The sequence below is a fragment of the Alosa sapidissima genome, chromosome 2, assembly GCF_018492685.1.
Source record: "Alosa sapidissima isolate fAloSap1 chromosome 2, fAloSap1.pri, whole genome shotgun sequence".
NCBI lineage: Eukaryota > Metazoa > Chordata > Actinopteri > Clupeiformes > Clupeidae > Alosa > Alosa sapidissima.
In genome coordinates, this window is record NC_055958.1 from 21,296,166 (window position 1) to 21,308,407 (window position 12,242).

Below are 12,242 nucleotides of genomic sequence, written 5' to 3' on the forward strand. Positions count from 1 at the left end.
TCCCACAGGGACCGTAAAAGATGGCAGCACCTCTGTGCTCCTCTGACTGAGGGGCCTCTCCTCTGTGCTTGTGTCTGTGTGTGCTTGTATGTGTTTGTGTTTCTTGTTGCACCTCAAGCATTAGACGGCAACCGTGCCATTGTTAATCAGGTTCTCGATAGTTTGCAGAGTTGTCTGACCAGTTAGTATTCAAATGGTTTCGACAAGCTAAGCAATTTCCTGAAAGAATTTTGAAGCTGGTGTTACTCTTGTTTAGCATATGCTATGCAACCTTTCCTCCCTTTCTTGAGAAGCTGTTCTTTTTTTTCTGAATAGAGGCTCATTCAGATTAAAGATTAAACCCCATTAATCTCTGAAGTAAGATTAGCACTTGCTACTCGTTTACGGCTTTCCTAGAATTCCGGATATCATCAGCCTTCAGTTACCGCTCTTGGTAGGCACAACCAAGATAAGCAACAAGTCATGTGTTTGTACAAGAGTCAATGATCCGGTCTGTTAAAGGAATGCAAGTTTTATAATTCCCCCTGTGACCTGCCTTTTCCCTCTTCTCCACTGGCCTCCAGTCCTTTCCCCCTTTTTTCTTTCTCCTGTGCCTTTTTCACACCGTACTGTCCAGTTGGTGTCAGTTCCTGTTGACACACGTTTGTATGACCTTATTTATGTGTTGGCCAAGCACTCTTATCCGGTGAGGCCGCAGCAGGTCACCCTGGGCGTCTTTGTTTCACACAGACCCGCTGATTCTCACAGACTTTGAGTCCAGTGTGAAGGATTTTACAGCCTCTGTGCTAATTTAAGCCTGCTAATTCACCTGAGTTTGATAGGCAGCTATTGGCTTTCCCTCATGCATGCGTTTGAGTTGCTAGGCCCCTAGCAAGTTTTCCATTTCCATAACCCAACCTAGAATCCATCATAATATCAGTACAGCCTCCTGGCACTATGTGGCTCGTAAATGTTCACCAAAACTAATGCTTAACTAGAATGTAGGGTCCAGTGCACATCACAAGTACATAGACATTTACACTTGACTCACACGTAGCTGTAATCTTGTTTGTGCTAGAGTCCTTGGTCAATTGGTTGAGTCCTTGTCTTGACTCAAGATCGGCAGTTGTATTGGGCATGACATTTTTCTTTTGTTAGCATGTAACCAGTTCTTTAAACTTTAGTTAAGAAGACTGCAACCTGGCTAAAAGCATCAAGGTACAGCTTTACAACCCTAAGGCTCCTCCTCTAGCCCCAGTCTCTCTGGCCTGTGGCCTGGCCCCCAGATGGTGCTTGCCTGGTGAGTGACCGGGGCCAGTGTCTTGGGTGCGTAGCCTCTGGACAGAGCATGGGAGGTGCCCTGACTGTAAGGACCAAGAATTTAAAGGTTGTACTTGCCCACATGGTTGGTATTGATTATGCTGTGGCCTGAGGGTAGAGGTCAGTTTAGGAGCCTGGTTGGCAGTCGGTGTTAACACAACTAAACCCAGCTGCAGATGCTGGAGGGATGTACTAGTGCCACCACAATGTCACAGGCCCCTTCTTGATATGCCTCCTGTAGTTACACACAACCTAACCCTAGCACACACACTTGTTATGCAGAGCCACACACAGTGCAGATGTGGTATGTGGTATCTGGGTCATTCAATGTCAATTCAACTAGGGCCCACACACTTAGGTTTCAAAAAATTCTGAAAAAATTACCAGGTGTACCTATGTCACCCAGGAGACGCACTGTAAAATTACTTTTATGTAAGATCGATACTTTCCAAGATGCAGCCAGGGGAGGGGGTAGTACTGGGTTAAATTATTTTGTTATTTTGATTTATCTTGATTGATTTGTTTGGTCATAACACACTGTCCACACATATATTTATTTACAGGAAACTTGCAAAATACCTGGAATTTATCAAATTTGTGTGCTGGCCTGTTAGTTTTTTTGGCAGGATAGGAATGGAACACTTTGGATGCTCTCTTGGCTAAAATGTTTCTGTTTCTGATCAAAGTAAACCTCTCCATCACCAGAACAAACTGAACCTTTAATATTAGCACAATATATCCACTTCACAACATCTGTTATATTTTTAGAAATGGACAAATGAAAACTGAAAATGTTGTATTTGTGAATTGACTTTTTGTGAATTTGTGTGAATTTTTTTACTGCATTGCGTATTAATAGACATTTCTAAAGGGGATAGTGTGGACTAATCGAGTAATCCATACAGGTAGGAACATACCCTAGTTTTTATTAGTTTGTTTATTTATCTATAAGCACAATCAGCACATTCTTCAATGTCAACAAACTGGTTATTCCTGGGTAGGAAAGCTAATGGCTAGTTTTAGTTTCATGTTATTATTTATTTGTATTAGTATTATTTCAGCTATACAGAGCAATGATGCAGGTAATCGGGCCTCTCATCAGGGAACTCTTCGAGCCATGTTTTATGTTTATCGTGTTAATTTAGCTTTCCTGATCTTTTTACTGTGACATCTTTCTTTCTTTGTAAATAAATACTTTGAAATGCATACTTTTCTTTTTTTTTTCTACTGAAAAAATAAAATGGTGCCATGGTCTCACAGTTCATTACAGGTCATTACAGTTGAAAATACTATACTGTGATATAAATTGTAGTCCTTATCTACTGTGTTTGGTTATACTAAATCCCACTCCGGGGGATGTGTACACACCCACACACACCCACACACACCTACAAGACTTTTAGCACTTTTACATCCCTCTCCCTATGCTACAGACCTTTTATTTATTTTCTTATTTCATCACACGTCAAAACACACACACACACACACACACATATCTGACTTTCTCCAGATTTTGCACACTTTTTATTTATTATTTTTGATTTCTCCTCCATCTACCCATGTTCTTGATTGCCTAGCCTTTCTGCCCCCCACCCCCCCACCCCCAACACACACACTTACATCATCACTGTCATTACTTCACATACATACAGCACACTGCTTGCTACAGTAAGCCTCCTCTACATACTTGCTGCACACTGCTTGTTGGTGCCCCCCACCCAATCCCAATCCTCCCCCACCTTTTTTATGCAGCCCTTGCCACTTAATCTACTAAACCCCTCTTCTACTGCACTTTTTACCCCCCCCCCCCCCCCCCCCATATTAATGCACAAATAGGCTGACACCAGACATAATTTCACTGCATTTCTTACTTCCAGTAACTATATGCATGTGACAATAAACTTCCTTGTATCCTTGTATGTGTGTGGAGAGAGTGTACCAAACCATACTTGCAGCTGTACTTATGCTATTCATGGCATTCTGTCTGCACCACTTCCATCCTTTTACTTCAGATCTGAAACCCCCCTCTGTTAAAGATTATGATGTGAAGCAAACTTTCTTTTTCTGTGCAACAACTTCATGTTTGATGTCATGTTGTCTTAAGAGTAGTTCAACAGTTACATCACCACACTCCGCCATTTGTGCTCAGAAAAGCTCTCTGGTGGAGTCTCAGGAATGCAGGGGCTTTAATGGGATACAGTGACACACATGCCAGGATCCAGCGCTTTTCTCTGAAGCCCTGCAGGTGGTGGCTGACTCTGGCTGGTGCATTGAGCTGGCCGGTGGTCAGGTGGCTCAGCACTCTGCCTGGGCTGCCCATGGGAGAACAGCTGTGTGTGTGACCAATTGAAAACACCACACCAGACGAGGGATGTAGTGATGGAAAGGGCCCTCTTTCACTCTGGATGGGCCTCGGCTTAGGTTGCAGACGACGACCAAATGAGAAGGCTGCCTTCTGTGTTCCTCCCTTCTCTCTCTCGAGGCCTTTTCCTCATGGCCGAAACAATGTGGATCTGATTTCATTAGAAGCTTTTATTCCACCCACCTAAAAGAAACCTCCTCACTGTAACCATGCGCACCACAAAAAGGTGGCACTTTTGAAATGTATGTTTTAAAGGTTAACGCCTCCGTCCCCCCCCCCCCCTCCGGTGTACTCGAGAGAGAGAGGAAGGCGTGTGGGAAGTGAGAGGCCTTTGTCAGTGTTACACTTGGGTGGTGATCTTGGCTCCACAGGCCATATGTGGCATAGAGTCCACAAGTAGGTTACACGCCTGGCTTGGGATCTGGTGCGCGAGCTTCTCACAGGGCCTCCGCCTGAACAAGCCCCTCTCTCCCGCCGTGATTAATTGCTGGCAGGCCGAGCCGAGGGGATCTTGCGTCAATAAATCGTCATGAAGGCAACTCCCCTGCTTGGAACATAAACACAGAGATGGGACTGAGCCACGACTGAAGCCAAGCCAGAGCTTGTTAGGGTTTCTCGGCCTCTGTGAGCATTGCTGTACCCCACCGTGTCATGCCACGCCATTTATTTAACACCCTAATTATATTAGGAGAGTACTTAGCCAGGCTCTCATAGGAACCTTTAATCCAGCCAGAACCATGGCTTGGGTCTCTGTAGCCATCATGTTGACCCCTTCCATTCCATGTCAGTCAAGGGTAATTAGTTTAGTCTCGTTCCTCATTAATATGTAGTTTTTCTTATTGATGCTGTTCATTTTTGGTTTTGTTAGGTGTCGCCTTTGATACTGATAACAGTACTTTATTATATCTACGGTACTTTATTATATCTACTTTATCTTGATCTGTGGGCGATATGTGTTTCCTTTGGCATATGCATGCATCAAGTTTACACATCAATCTCAGGCTCAGCCTCAACCATGCAGTTCCTCCCATGTTTGCTTGTAAGGGCTTTAGGGCTGTCCTTAAAAATACACTCTCTCCCCAGTTCCTCTACCACAACTACCACCACATACCTGGAAGAGGTGGAGACCGAGGTGGATAAGAGGAGAATTGCACTGTTAGGAAAATATAGGAACACAAAGAATCTAAAGCCCCTCAATCCATCCATCACTCTCCATCCTGTGACAGATGGTCATGAATTATTCATATTAAGTTTGTGGGGAGCGCATGGCAGCGGATTTGTCCCAGAGACAATTACATTTCAGGAAAAGAAATTAACCAGACTGATGCTACTAAAAGAGAGGGGCAATTATAAAGCCTTAGCTATATAAAAGATAATCTTACTTCAGCATTTGGTAAATTGCTTTTATTAATTAATTGGACATTTTTGCCAAGGAATATCAGATTAATGGTTGTTGATGAGTTTGAGGTACAGAGGTAATTGAGTGCCTGGAAGACCTCTTTCTGTCAGCGTAACATTGTGAACGAATTGTTCTGACATTTCAAGCTACATTAGCCCAACCATGACGTTCCCTCCATGCTGCCAGACGGTACCACCACACTCTCGCTCGTCATTCATCCACTGATTGCCCAAACAGAGCAGTCAGTCCTGGAGTGGGGCAGAGCCAAACCGGGCGTGAACTAGTGCCTATTAACCATAAAACCACAGAAATGTAAAAATCGATAGGTCAAGTTGGATAGAAAGCATTTGCACAGGTAGTCAGAGCCACCAAACCACCATTAGTTATCAAAAGCTGCCAGTGAGGGATTATGAAAGCTCTCTAGTCCTCTTTTAAGGACTATGGACTGCAAAAAGAATCTCTCAAAAGTAATCTTCAAAAGATAGGCTTAGCCTGGAACAACCTGTCAAGGGATTCTTTTCTGACAGAGAGGAATAAACCCAGGTGGAGGTTACAGGAAGTTAATTGATGGCATTAAAGGTTTGGATTAAGTGGGGAGTATTTAGAACTCAGTTTTTACCATTTGCATAAAGCCATTTTTGTCTTTTTCAAGCAGGAGAGGCTTGTGTTTTAAGTTGTGCATTATTTGACCACATTCCATAAACCATAGGCTTACTGCTAGAGGGATTACTCAGTATAAATCTAAATGTGTCTTTGTAATAAAATATGTATTGTGACTACTGAACCACAGAAATACCATTGTTGCTAGTCATCCATTTCTGTGGAAAAAAAATCTATGGAAATATGGCTTTGTAGGTGGGATAAGAGTTACAATACAATAACAAAACCCCTGAAGAACAATGGGAATTACTAAGTAATGAGATTTGGGTGCTGTCAGTGTCTTATTTTTACCGTTTCCGTAATATTTCATTCAAGTAATCTCATTGGAGAATGAAAGGGGGTTTATGTATTTTGCCTCTGTAATGAATTCATTAAATGCTCATGGCTGGGTTTTGCCAAAGAAGACATGTGCTATTCAGTGAGGAGTTATCTTCTCAGATTGAACATGTCATTGTTATGAATAGACATTAGCAGTCTGCTTTTGTGTAGGTCTGCCGTTTCTAAGCATGTATTTATGTGATTCGATGGCGTTCCATTACTCAGCCTCCTGCAGAGGAGTGGTGTGTGCTCATGGGGAGGCGTGGGGCCAGGATCCCGGGCTCAGTCCTGGACGTCATCCCTCCACCGTGTGTAGGCTTCACATAGGTGTATGCGTGTTGGAAAATTGTGGCTAATTACGATGTGGAGGGCCTTTAGACTCCTCACACTTGCAACACACATTATCCATAAAAACACATTTTACTGCTCTGGCTAGCACACATCAAGGGGCATGTGGGCATGTGTGCTTCCTAAACTCAAGCTTTAGAAGAATGCCAGCAGGCCACAGCAGGCAGGGCCGTCGTGATGAGGCATGTACCACCATTAACAGAGCAGACGACGAGAGGCCAAGCCAGGCAGCCACCACTGGGACCTCAAAATAAAGCAGCTGGTTGGAAGTGTGTATGCTTTGAAGCGTAGCAGCCAGATGCTGCAAGGCCTTATTTTGATGATCCAAAACACCCCTTTGTTGAGGTGGGAGAAGGATTTATTGATGAAACCCCCATGTTTCTGTCTCTCTTCCGGTCCTGTAATGGTCACAGAATTGGTTTGTACATTAAACTTCCCATGCATTATGGAACGAGACTGAGTAAACTACACTATTTCCCTTCTTACATCGGCTCACAGAACAATTAAACCACTTTTCATTTTCGATCTGAGCAGACACTAGAGCCTAATCTGTAGCGATCAGAAACTAGATTGCATTTCGACATATTAGTACAGTCAGATTTATTAGGTAGTGGTGACGAGACACAATTGTGAAGTGTAATTCCAATACAGGGCCTGGTTCACTTGAGGACATGATACTGTGTCTATGAGGTGGGTCCAAGAACTTAATCCTCTACCTTTGGGGAAAAGTAGGCTTACACAACCGAACATTAAGGTCCATCCTCACCCCAGGATCTAGTGTTTGAAACGAACTTTTCCAGGCACTAATCCACGGATTAGTAACAGCGCAGAGGCCACGCCTACTATTATTATCACTGTTTTTGAATCCTTTAGCCATGCCATTTGAAAGGAAATTTGTGGTGGCAGATTTGATGTATATGAAGGCATCACTACAACAGATCCACGGGCTGGAGTGCAACTGCTCAGTAATCTTAAGTCATGGTTTCATGACTGCCGAGGGACGAATGGACAGAGTAACTGTTGGTAAGGGAGAGGACAATAAAAACCCTTCGTACACGTGACCTAATAAAAGTTATGTCCTTCATAGGTGGAGTTAATGGGCTCTCCTAGTTTTTTGCCCTTCTGCAAAACTGTCCACTGTTTCTCATTCACCCATACAACCTCTGTGCAGCAGCCAAGCTGGAGCTCTTGGTCATGAAAGTCCTGTTCTCCATAAAATAGGCTCCGGCTCAGTGCCTGGAGCTGTAATAGAAATGAGTGAATGCAGTCCTGGCTTAACCAATGGCAGAGAAGTGTGGAGTTAGACTGACAGTCCTTGCTTGGCTGAATAATAGTCCCTATATAACCTCTAATCCCACAATCACAAAGTAAGGATCAAATGCCAAGACAGCAATGAGTGTTCAAAGAGTTTTTTTGTGTATTTGTTTTTTTCCTGTGAACAATTGACTTTTGTTTGGGGCCTTTGCTTTGTTGATCCGTCATAGCCTTTCAGAATTAGAAATAGTGCCCCCATACTCTGATGTCTTCTGCAAGATCTGAATCAGGATCTCTAACCTCCCGTTAGCTGTGTCGTGATCGCCTTGACCTTTCTGGGCTGATGCATCAACCCCAAAGCGACAAGATGAAAGTCCACTTCACCTTTCTTTTGCCTTTTTTAAATTGGCCTTCATTAAGATTGGTCATTCAAAATGCAGCTTTAAGGTAGAGGCATACATTTAGCTGCTAACAGAAATATTTCATGAGTGTGAGGATTTGTACAAGTATAGGCTTTGGTTAGCGTGTGTGGTCTCTAGATCTTAAAATAAAAACAAAATGATTGCCCAAAAAGCAATACCACTTTATCTTTGTCTTACTCTACTGAAGTGTGAAGCCATTTACCTGTTCAACTTTTTACTTTAGCAAGAGTCAAGCACATCTTTCACAGCTTACACACCATGGAAATGTGAAAATCCCCTTAATTTTGACTGTCCTTTTTGTCTTCTGCTGTGAAGTTGCAGCATGCTTTGCTTTGCTTCCGTTATGGGGGCTGCATGGCCTTATCTTCCGCTGATAGCACTAGAGGCCTCCCTGCTTGGAAAGTGTGCATTTAGTGGTACCAGATAAGACCGCAGGACCACAAAATCACGTCTCTTATCTGTCTTTAACTCCTCTGTGTTGGATTGAGGCCGAAGCTAGGCCTGTAGGCAGCCATCAATCACTGGGCACCGAATGCTAAAATAGTTCTATTTCACATGGAAATAGCTCCTCTGTGCCTTAGGCTAAATGTACCCCAAATAATCCACTGTGTGCTACATTTATTGTTGCAGCAAAAAGCAGTTTAGTCTTGTGTCCTTGCTATCTTTTCAACTGTTCTTTCAAGGGGTTGTAGCAAGAATTTCCATGTCAAGGCTTTGGGTTCTTGGAGAGAAGAGCAGTATACTGAAGATTACTTGGTTTGAAATACAACTGTGTGCCAGACCTCACTGCTCTCTCAGGCATGCTCTCTTCTATCTCTGTGACTAAAAGTAGTTTTTATCATCCTGGTTGCCCTCCGCCAGAAATCGGAGAGGGGAAAACTAAACAAAGACAAAGGAAACAGCGAAATAGCATGCTTGGTTCGCTATTGTTCTAGTGATAGAGCCATTTCCTGCTTGAGTGGGGCAGCTGGCATTAGCACCATGAAGAGCACAGTCTCCATTAGTGCCTCACTGCTGTGGTCAGGCAGTAAAGTTCTCTGCTCACTCAGGCTCATAGGACATGCTGCAGCTCCAGTAACTCCTCAGTAAGTTGAACTCTCTGGCACTCTGTGTTTAGGAGCAATTCAGTATTCGGATCTGTTTGCTATAGTGTATGTGTGGACTTTCAAGGAAATTCTGTTATTTTGATGTGTGCTGTAGTGGCTATTTGGTTTTGAACTTGTTTTGAAATTTGTGAAGGAAAAAGTTCAGCAGTTTATGGCCTCCGTAGATAAGCGTGCTGTGACCGAAGGCAATAGCTGGAGTAACTCATAAAGCCTAGAATACGTGGAAATCAGATTAGATGTCACACCTTCCTGTTTTTCTCCTTTGAAGATGGTTGTTTCTGAGTATGATTTATAGAAATAGTTTCTAGAGTGCAGAGTCATTATGCAGACTGATCTGTCCAAGTGCAGGGTTTCTGTTCAGCTCATTTGCATTTTTAATGTGCATTCATGAAAAAAAATGTGCATCTGTGTGTGTTTCCATTCACTGTATTATGCAAATTCAGAACTGACATTCTTCTTATCAAGGCAAGAGTTCTGATGATCAGCCGTGAGATCAAAATGTAAAGGGCAACATTTACAGAAACCTGTTGGTAGAAATTCAACAAAAACAAATTGAGTGTTTAGAATCGAGAATAGCAGATTGAGTGATTGGAAGATTGAATGCGACATTTAAGTGTTTCCAGTCAGGATTTCTTATTAGAGAGATAAATTGCGCATGAAAGTTGAATGGGAAGCCAGCTAGTGTGTGGGTGTGAGTGCGTTGTTTGAAAGCTTATCGGTGTTGGATCCGATCTTGCCATGTCTTGGGCGAGCCCTCTGGTTGTGTTGTGTGTACTTCGTCATGGGGCTTGCTCAGTGTCGGGAGAACAGCTGTGGGCCGTATGACTGCCATGACACCCACACATTCCTAACCCCCTCTAAACGTGTTTTCCTTCTGAGCTGCCAGCCTCATTGGGCTCCTTTGTCTCTGGGAGGCCTCTGGGTGGAGGGCTGTTGTCTTTACCCAGGGACTGCTTTCTCCTACTTGCCCTCACTCTCCGTGATCTCCCTCTTTCTGCTTTCTTGGCTTTCGTTTTGGTTATCTCTTCCTTTCCCAGTCTCACTCTCCTTCCCTCTACCTATCCTCCCCCTTTCTTTCTCTCTCTCTCGCATTCTTCCTTGTCCTCTGTGGTGGCGCTGCCCTTTCCACAAATTCCAGCTTCTCCCCTCTCCAAAGGGCTAATGTTTTCATTCAGTGCGCCTAGCGGCAACAGAGATCTGTGTTTTGGCCTGTCTTCTAACGTGACCTTCTCTGCATTTCCAGCCTTTTGAGTTTAGGGTTTTTGCTCCTTTATCCCCAAGCATAGCGACATTCCCTGCTGATATTTTGGTTCCTCACGCCAGTTTGCACTGGACTGAAATACCACCCCCTTTCGAGATAAAAATTGTTTTGCTTTAATCCATTGCCAAATGAGTTAAAATCACTGTAGGCCAAAACATAAAGAAGTGCATCATTGCTGACACTGTTGCACACAAAAATGACTAAATATGACTCCCCTGAGCTTGTGGTTTCTCAATAACATTTGAAGACTGTTTCAGTAATGCATGACTTAGTCAGTATTTCTGTTTAGAATTAATGTGTTCACTGTGTTATGATGTTAGGACACAGATGGTTGGACAACTGACAGCGCTGAGATGCTAATATTTTCCATGCCTGTATGAAGTGTTGTTTAGAATGTTATTTTATCCCAGTCAGACTGCAGAGGCTCTCGCTACCAGTTGTAGCGTTCGTTTTTGCACACACAGGGCTGCTTCCTCTTTAGAGGAGATAAAATATAGCCTGATGCAGAGGAATCCTCACCTCTGATGGTCGATGGTACAATAAACGGGCCGCTGTATTCTATATAAAGTGCCATTGATTTCTGGTTTTGAAGGCAAGGCTCTCCTGCCATAACAGAGTATTGTCTCAGAATAAAACATTTCCTTCTAGCACTCTTCAGAGGAGTCTTGGGGAGATGGCCAAGGGACATGGTAGGAGCCATCTCCCAGAAAAAGAAAGATTGGTACCGTGTTGAGGGAACCGCAGAACCTTGCCGGGGACCACGGAACAGCCGTGCAGGAGATCAAGCCCGCTGGGCAGAGAGTCTAAACGGTTGAAAAGAAGAGGAAGAAGTTGACATTTTGATGAGCTTGTGAGTTAAACTTGTTGAAGCGATCACCTGCACCATTAGGGAGATGAGCGGTGTCTGGCAAGAGCAAGTGTCAGAGTGTGACTGTGTTTAATGAGACTAAAGCTGCTAAGCCCTCTGATCCTGCTCAAGAGGTGTGCGTGAGCCGGGGGGGCTGGAGGGGAGATGAGGGAAGACGAGACGCGCCTAAGGGATTGGTATGGCTCCTCCCCTAACACCAGTTCAGTGAAGTTTGGGTTTTTACCGCATGATATTAGTACATAGCACACCCCAACATCAATGATGGTGTCGCTCTGCATGATTTACATACTTATTGCCTCTAACCATCGGTAGAATTAACATTCAGAGTCCCTTCACTTAATTGTCTCCTCATCCTCTTAGAAAAATAACATGGAAGTAACATAACTAGTATGGTGATCAATGGTCTGTCTCATTTATTGAAAGAGAAGAGTCCCTCCCTCCATTTGCCACGATGGGGCCAGACCAGTGATAATTGAGAGGACAGGGTGATTCAGAAACAGGATGACCCAGGGAGGAGGTTGTGGGCCAGCAAACAGCCCCAGAAACCTTAATCAGCCCTGCTGACGCAGGTGGCCTGGCAGTACCGCTGCCAAATGCCCAGTGATGAGGTCACCTCAGGGACATATTTTTTCATGTTGGCAAGCAAAAGTCTGACTGGCTCCTCCTCTGTCATTGTTGCGCTTTTATCATTGCTTTTTACCAGCAGATTACACCCAAGTCCACCAGGATTATGCTCAATATTAATCTCCGACCAGCATCATCATGACAAACAAGCAAGCTTTGTGGACGTCAGAGGCCCTCTCTCTCTTTCACTTGAGGAGCCAGAGATGAATAACAGGAACTTGTTGGGCAGCCTCAGTCATGTTGGAATGGTTCACTGCTAAATTTCTAAATTCCCTTCCCCGAGCTCTCTCTCTGCACATGTACTGAAACTGTATGCTACCG

At 43.8% G+C, this 12,242-nt stretch overlaps 1 protein-coding gene across 1 annotated transcript in view; it reads left to right on the forward strand.

Annotated features, from left to right (window-relative positions):
• Nucleotides 1–12,242, forward strand: part of hdac4 (histone deacetylase 4) — a 139,478-nt gene that overhangs the window by 16,039 nt on the left and 111,197 nt on the right.